General features: G+C 40.8%; 1 long non-coding RNA gene across 1 annotated transcript; it reads right to left on the minus strand.

The window, feature by feature from the left end:
• Positions 1-5627: 5627 nt before the first annotated feature.
• On the minus strand, positions 5628-7827 carry LOC114920660 (uncharacterized). Its single transcript, XR_003808965.2, has 2 exons — positions 7694-7827; positions 5628-7574 (listed from the first exon to the last, which is right to left on the minus strand). It is a non-coding gene; the product is annotated as an uncharacterized lncRNA (long non-coding RNA).

Consider the following 7827-nt stretch of genomic DNA (forward strand, 5'->3'; position numbering starts at 1 on the left):
TTGTGTTGTCAAACTCTTTTTCTTCTTTAACACTAAAGCTACATGGGATTTTCAGACAAGTTCCACTCAGTGCTTCCATCTTCTTTGGTGTAGCGATGAAGAGATGTAACCCTTTAGTCCGACAATCATCCGACGATTCTATAAAGCAGACCATCAGTTATTATAATGTGGAGCAGGATCTTCATATAGAGGATGTTAATGAGAGTCTAAGAAGTAATGTGGTGTGCTCTGGTCTTTTTCTCTCTTGTTCACAAAGTCAGTCTAAAACATTTCACTTTTCAGTCAGGACGTGAAGAGATGAAAGAAGAAACTCTATCTGCACTCTTCTCTCTGCTTTGTTTCTACAGGAAGTTCAAACTGTACAGATTAAACATGAAAGTAAGTGAACAAACAGCTCACCTGAAAGAGAGAAGACAGTCAGTAACATGATGGCTGTTACCATGTTCACTGACAGGACTGCAGTAACACCCATCACCTGGAATTAAAAACTAAGTTACTCTTCAAAGTCCTCGTTAAAGAGTTGGATGAACAAAACAGTCATTTTCACTTAAAGAAAATAAAAGCTGCTGAAAACTAAAACGATAAAACATAAATAGCAGTCATAGCTGATCTTACCAAACAAACCTCCAGGAGCTTAAACAGAGAAAATGTAGAAAAAAGACGATTTTTAAATTTCAGCAGAACTGCAACAAACCAGTCACCTCGCTGCTAAGACACAAAAAACACAAAAGATTTCTTCCTTTCTTCTTGTAGTGAGAATGAGGAAGTTAGTGTTTGACACCTCTTCTGTTTTATTTAAATTTTGTACCCTTTTTTGGTAGCATCAACTAAAGATGGACAGTTAAGACGAGGAAGAGAGAGAACGTCACCCACTAAAGGACCCAGGTTAGAACTGAACCTGGTCCACTGAGATAAGGACTCATGCTTTAAATGGTACATGCTCTAACAAACGAGCAACATGGCCCTCAAGCTGTTGTTGTATCTTTGTCTTATCTAGAGGGCCTGTTGGTTTAAAAGGTTTAATGTGGATAAGAATGATCCTGATTTGGTTCTTTCTATGTTGGGTCATGTGATCCAGCTCATTTTTAATCCCTTTTTTAGATCAATCATGGATTTGATCATCCTGATCCAGATACAGACTCTTGGGGATCAACAAATCCAGATCATCAGTCCTCTAAAAGAGACTTCACACTCCATACTTTTCCACAGGGCGCACAAAACTTAAAACAAACTGGAACATGCTCACAGTCACTTTTAATGTCATATTTTGTTTAGATTTTAATGCTATTTGGTGCAACATTTTATGTGAACAACATCACTCATTTCTTACAATCTTAATGTGTACCTTATCTACTTTGTCAGTGAAGCAGTACAGCAGGAAAAGAGCCACAGGCCGCCCGCTTGAAGGAGGACTATACTATCACTAATCTTTTTATTACATATGGAAAACAGATTTGGATTCAAATCCTCAAAAGACAAAAACTGGAAAAGTCATTTTTGTATTTTCATCATCTCAAATGTCTCTTTTCATTCATCCTTATTTCTGTTTAGAACATTGAAAGCTTTCCAAACAAAGGAAACAACATCGAAGCTAATAAAAAGAAACCAGCACAGTCCTACACAATGTCATGCTCAGACACAAAAACATCAACGTCTTTATCCTCCCTTCTGTGTGAACGAGGAAGTTTGCTTCTGATGTTTTTTTTGTTCAAACTATTTTCTATTTTGCTTTTTTTGGATAGGTGCAGTGTAAGATGGACAGTTAAGTTGAGGTAGAGAGAGAATAACAGCAAAGGGACCAGAACTGAACCTGGTCCACTCACTGTGGTGAGGACTTTAAATAGTACGTGCTCTACCATCTGAGGAACTGGATACCCCAAGCTTTGGCCGAATGTTGAGGTTGTTTATTTTATTGGTTTCATGTTTTAATGAGTGTATAATTTAGTAGAATATTGAATACAACATACATTAGACTTCTCAGTAAATTTAAGAAACTGTAAATACATGAACAACTTCTCCTTTGTACTTACATTTCATATCACACTTCTTACACAGCATCATCAGTTCACTTTAAACCATTTCTCTTTAACCAGAGAAGTGGTCATGAACCACACAGTGACAAACGCTTTTCACACGAGCGTTTCCTTGCACTTAGAGTGTTGTGGTTTAACACCATTGCAGCCCCCCTCCCTTACTCTCTTGTATGTTGTTATTCATTTCTCTCTGTTTCTCCTCTCCTGTGTGTCCTGAGGTGCATGGCTGTGTGATTGCATGTGGGTGTAGTTTTCTGTGCAGGCAATCTCCCTCTCATTACCGGCAGTTACCTGTCTTGTTTTGTATCTGTTACGACGACGTGCTTTAACTGAATCTTTATTTGCAGTCGTGTACTCTGTACATTCTGGTGAAGTCTTACTAGGAAGGTGAACTTCTCACACATACTAAACAGAACAGGCTCCATCTGCATACACTGCGGACCAATCACAATCAGGCTCAGTCAGCAACCAATAGGAACACATGTTACAAACTTACCACACAACAGTGTTGCTAAGCAACCACAATGATATTCTGTGAGAATATTACACCCCCCTTTTAGAAAAGATAAACGTAACACATACTTTCAATGACAGTATACATGGCATAATGTGCTGTTAGTGAATAAACCCAAATCAAAATGTTTAGTAAAATCAACTCTGCATCAGAATACATCACAGCATATAACCAATGAACATTTATTTTTTATTTAAGGGCAGCGATCTACCTACACCCTTTAACATTAGTTTAGAAGTCCAAAACAGACCTGGGCTTTATCTCTCGTCCGTACCTGGTCTGGTAAGGGACAGTGTGAAGAACTGTTTGAGGGACAGTTTCACTTGTGATCTGTGAGTTGAGTGATGTGGGACTGTGTGGTGTTTGCTGCTTGTTGTCATCAGGTTGTCTGTCTGTGTGTGTGTTGGGTGTTTCTTTTGTGATAAGAAGGTGACGTCTGTTTCTCCTGTACTCTTGTCCTTCAGGTGTGTGTATGTGGTAAGATCTGTTAGTGTCAGCAGGCTGAATGATGACTGCAGGCTTCCAGTATCCTGGATCTTGGAAACGGATGTTTTGTCCTTCGTGCAGCTGTGTCATCTGCTTGGCTGACCTGTCATAATATCGTTTCTGGGTTTGTTGCTGGTGAGCTCTCCTGGTATGAGCACTTTGTTGGCTGACGATCTTGGGCTGAAGCTGCTTGTGGGTGTTGGGTAGGATGGAACGTAAGTGACGACTCATAAGTAGCTGAGCTGGTGATCTGAAGTTATCAACCGGTGTGTTGTGGTTCTCTGGGAGGCTCAGATAGGCATCCTTGTGATCAGCTTCGGCTTTTTTCAGGAGTGACTTGGCAATTTGCACAGATTTTTCTGCAAAACCATTGCTCTGGGGATAGTATGGACACACACTGATGAGGGTTACATTTTTTTTGAATAATAGGAGACCGGGTGTTCCACTCTAACGTGTCCATGCTGAAGGAGGACAGCACCCACTCCTACGTCAACCGCAACTTTGAAAGGGCGATGAAACACAGGCGCAGCTAAAACCGGAGCATGAGTCATTAAAGAGCCCATATTATGCCCTTTTTGGGGTTCATATATTTAATCTATGTACCTACTAAAGTATGTTCACAATAGCTTGTAGCGGGTTTGACAAGGTTTTAATTTTGGGGTGCCAGTCAGAGTCAAGTCTGACAAACAAAAACTAAATGCAAACAAAAAAATAGCCAACCTGCACAAAATAGGAGCCAAGCAAGAGCAAAAAACAATCAAACAAAACAACAATGGGATTTCAAATATATATATTATAACAGGCATCAACCACACTGCAACAAAATGAATGTGAGCACTGTGTGTGCGTGGTTCACAGTCTGTGTGGAACTCAAAGTTTAGTCCCTTCCGGCAAAAGTTCGCTCCCGTAGCCCACAACCCACAGTTGAGTCCATTTCAGCTCAATGTTCAAATACAAAACAAAAATTCTGCTCCGGGTTTTACCGCGGGCCTTGAAAACAAATGAGGAAACAAAGTGAAAAGAAAAACCAGCGTCTCTCTTCGCGGTGCAACAATCAAAACACAAAGAAACAAAAGACACACCAGGTACTCACGGTACCAAAGTTTTTAAGTCAGTCAGTAGGTTTAAGTCAGAGTTGGGCTTTTGAATTGCCCCCCGGGGACAAATAAAGTATTTTTTTAATTTGAATTTTCTCCTCTGGCATCTCCTAATCCAGGGAACAGCTGATCCACCAGGAACAGGGAAATAACAAATCCAACAGGTAGCCGGGCCTGACAGCAACGGACCTCCAGCGACGAAGATTTTAACAAACGGCTATACACAAACTTTCAATCACGCTCTATGCCGAGGTAACCTTCTCCTTCACTGACTTTTTTCCAATGACTGTCCGCGCCGATCACCGGTGACTTGCACCTATACAAATGCCCTTCCTGGAGGACGGATTCAGTTTGGACGGTTTTCCATTGGAGTGTGAGATGAATGTGGGTGGATGACGGAGGAAGCAATGAATGGAGGTGTGTACAAAGAGGATTCTGACTCTGCAGGCGCTACAAGCTAAAGTTCGAAAAAAGTGTCTGTTTTCATGTACTGCCACTCCATGCACCGGCTCGCTTCTGACTCTCTCTCTAAGGCTCTGAAGTGCCCACGTTCAGAGTCCCCACGTGTGCCAAGTCTGATCTGATTGGTCGGCCTGTCGGCTCTGCTGTAATTGGTCAGTCGCTCAGCATGGTTCTCGGACATGTCATGCCCCTTTTACCATATTGGGAATGCAGCCACTTTGGCTCCGAGGGAAGCAAAAACATTAGCGCCTTAGCACTACTGTGCTACCGCAGGCTACGGCATATCATGTGCGTGCTACAGAAGTTAATGGACGTGCAACATGAGCTGCAGGGCTTGCCACAACGAGCCAATGGGCTTAGATCAGTGATATCACACTGTCACACTGACAATATTTTTTCGAGGGGGTCTAGAATCGATCGTTACATGCAGCTAATGCTGCAGCTAACAGGAGGACGTAGGAGAAGCCGTGTTTCCGCGGATGTATTTTGCAAATAGATGTGCTTAAACATGCACAGGATACATGGAAAACCCACTAAAGAGCATATAAAACCAGAAAAATAATAATATGGGCCCTTTAAGGCCTTTACGCAGTCAAACGCGCCCTGGCAACTGTCAGACCACTCAAAACGTTTCTTGGGACTCAACAGGTCGGTGAGCGGAGCCGCAACAGCAGAGAAGTTTTCTACAGAAGCTACGATAATATCCTGCCATCCTCAAAAAACGGCGAAGAAGAAGCAGGGAATGACAGGATAGCCTCTACTTTAGAGTGCACCGCCTTGACTTGCCCCTGACCAACGATTTTTCCCAGAAATGTAACTGTACCCTGGCCAAATTCAGACTTTGCTAATTTTAGCATGAGATTAGCATCACACAGTTTGTCAAACACCGTCCGCAGTTGTTGTATATGTTCGTCCCAGGTGCTCGAGTACACCACAATGTCGTCCATAGGGCTTTATCATAGAATCGAGTCAGACATTATGTAATTATGAACACTGAAATTAACACGTGTGATAATTATTCAAATGTACACATGATGAGAGTTATATCAGCATTTATTAGATATTGGATTTACCTGTGGAGGTAACCAGGAACTCAACATGCATGTCTCACGTTGCACTGACAAAAGTCTAAGATGGACTCTTAAGGGCTAAGACGCTTTGTGAATAAGTTGAATCATTATAATGATCTAGTCTTAACTTTAAGGGGAAATTCTTAGAAGTTGTCACTAGGAGCAACTTTTAGTATTTAGGAGGCTTCATGAATAAGGCCACAGCATTACATTAAAAAATATCTCCTTATACATTTAAGTGGGAAAGTAGGGAACAGACTACTTTCCTCTTCCTGCATACAAGCAAGCTTTGCATGACGTAAATTACACATAATACAAATTATTAACTAATAAAGATCACAGATGGAGCCTATAAAAAAAGCAATAGTACATTAAGTTAATTCATTTATTACACATACAATTCAGACTATAAACATATTTAAACATCAAAGATTATTTTTCTCAGAATCAATCAAATATTCCTTCAGATTTTCAGTTTCTTCTTCTTATCAAAAGTCTCTCTTATCATCCTTGTTTGTCTTTTGAAAATTGTTTTTCATAAGAAAGAAACAGCATGACAAAACCGAGGTTCTCCTAATCGGCACCAAATCCACAATTTCAAAACCTGACAGTTTTTCTCTCCCTGTTGATCACTCCTCAGTTTCTCTCTCCCCTCAGGTTTAGAGTCTGAGTGTCCTCCTCGACAGCACACTATCCTTCAGAGCTCACAACAATAATGTCACTCGGCCCGCTTATTTCCAGCTACATAACTTAAATCACCTCCGCCCGTCCATCACATCCAATAGTACCTCCATCATCGTTCACACCCTTTTTAAATCTCCCATCCTCACTGTTCCCCCTCTCAAGTCCAACCACAAACTTCAACTGGTCCAGAACTCTGCTGCTTGCATCCTCTCGTGACCCCCCTCCATTAATCACATCGACTTCAAGATTCTGCTCCTCACCTTTAATAACTTCTTAGAGATCTTGCAAAATAATGCCAAAAAACGCCTATCCAGACATACCCAAAGCAAATTGTATGCTGTTTTTGAACCATTTAGAGTTACAGCTCAAACAAGGTCACATTTGAAAGGTAACACTCTGTAGTTTCTTCCCAAACAGCCATAATCACAGTTTTTACGACTGGTATTGAATAATACAAGCTGAAACTACAAATAAAAAAATAATTTTGTTTCCGCCTGAATATTTTCTTTAAAAATAAGCCAATAGATGACTACAGCTGGGCGCTATTAGCTTGAAAGGTGATTTGGGCTGTGTCATAAAGCCTTACCTAGTTTCAGTCCAAATTTGACAAATTTGCTGTTTTTCTATGGGTATGTCAAGGCGTTTCCAAACTGTGCCATTTGGAGACTCCAAAAGGACCCTTGGTAACCATGATGACATACCTGGGATAAAAAGGCTGCTACTCCTGAACGCTTTGACGTACATGCATCATTCTTGGCTCTATGGAAAGGTAACAATTCAAAGCTATGCTATACAATACTCAGAATCACTATCAGTATTGCTGAAATAGATTTATAGAAGCATAAACACATTTAAAGTGCATTTTTCTAGCTTCGTGCATTACCGTTCTGTGTAAAAAATGAGTAGAAACAAGTGTTATTGTGGAAAACTCTTGCAACACAGCAAACTTTAGAAAACACACATATTTACATTATTTACAAACTATCTTTATGAGTGACATCCTACAAGTTATTTGCAACATGCCAGTCATTATAACAGTCTCTCTTGGGAATAAAGCACAAGGGCACATCATATGAGGCACATTTCAATGGGGTCTTTTTGTGACAATACTTGCACTTTCGCCGACCAATGGTGCGGTCCATGCTGATGTGCACTGGCCTATGGTGTGTTCCACTTGGAGGAGGAGTTTGTATGGTTCTGGCTGTGGAGCTAGACCCCACTTTTGCACCTGGATGTACAGAAAAAGAAACAACAGTGAGAAATATATACCAAAACATGATTATCTATAGGACGCAAATTTTTATTTTTCAAACGGCAAAAAAACACATTTGAATATCGTGTACATACCGGTTGTAGTCTTTGACAGCTCGGGGAACAGGAACATCCTTCAATTCCCAGCGACCATCTGCACCTTTGACTCTCCTCTGGACTGTCACCTGCATGTGCTGTGTGAAGAGTTGAGCACATGAAGACATCCCTTG

The sequence above is a fragment of the Labrus bergylta genome, chromosome 20 (genome assembly GCF_963930695.1).
Source record: "Labrus bergylta chromosome 20, fLabBer1.1, whole genome shotgun sequence".
Classification (NCBI taxonomy): domain Eukaryota; kingdom Metazoa; phylum Chordata; class Actinopteri; order Labriformes; family Labridae; genus Labrus; species Labrus bergylta.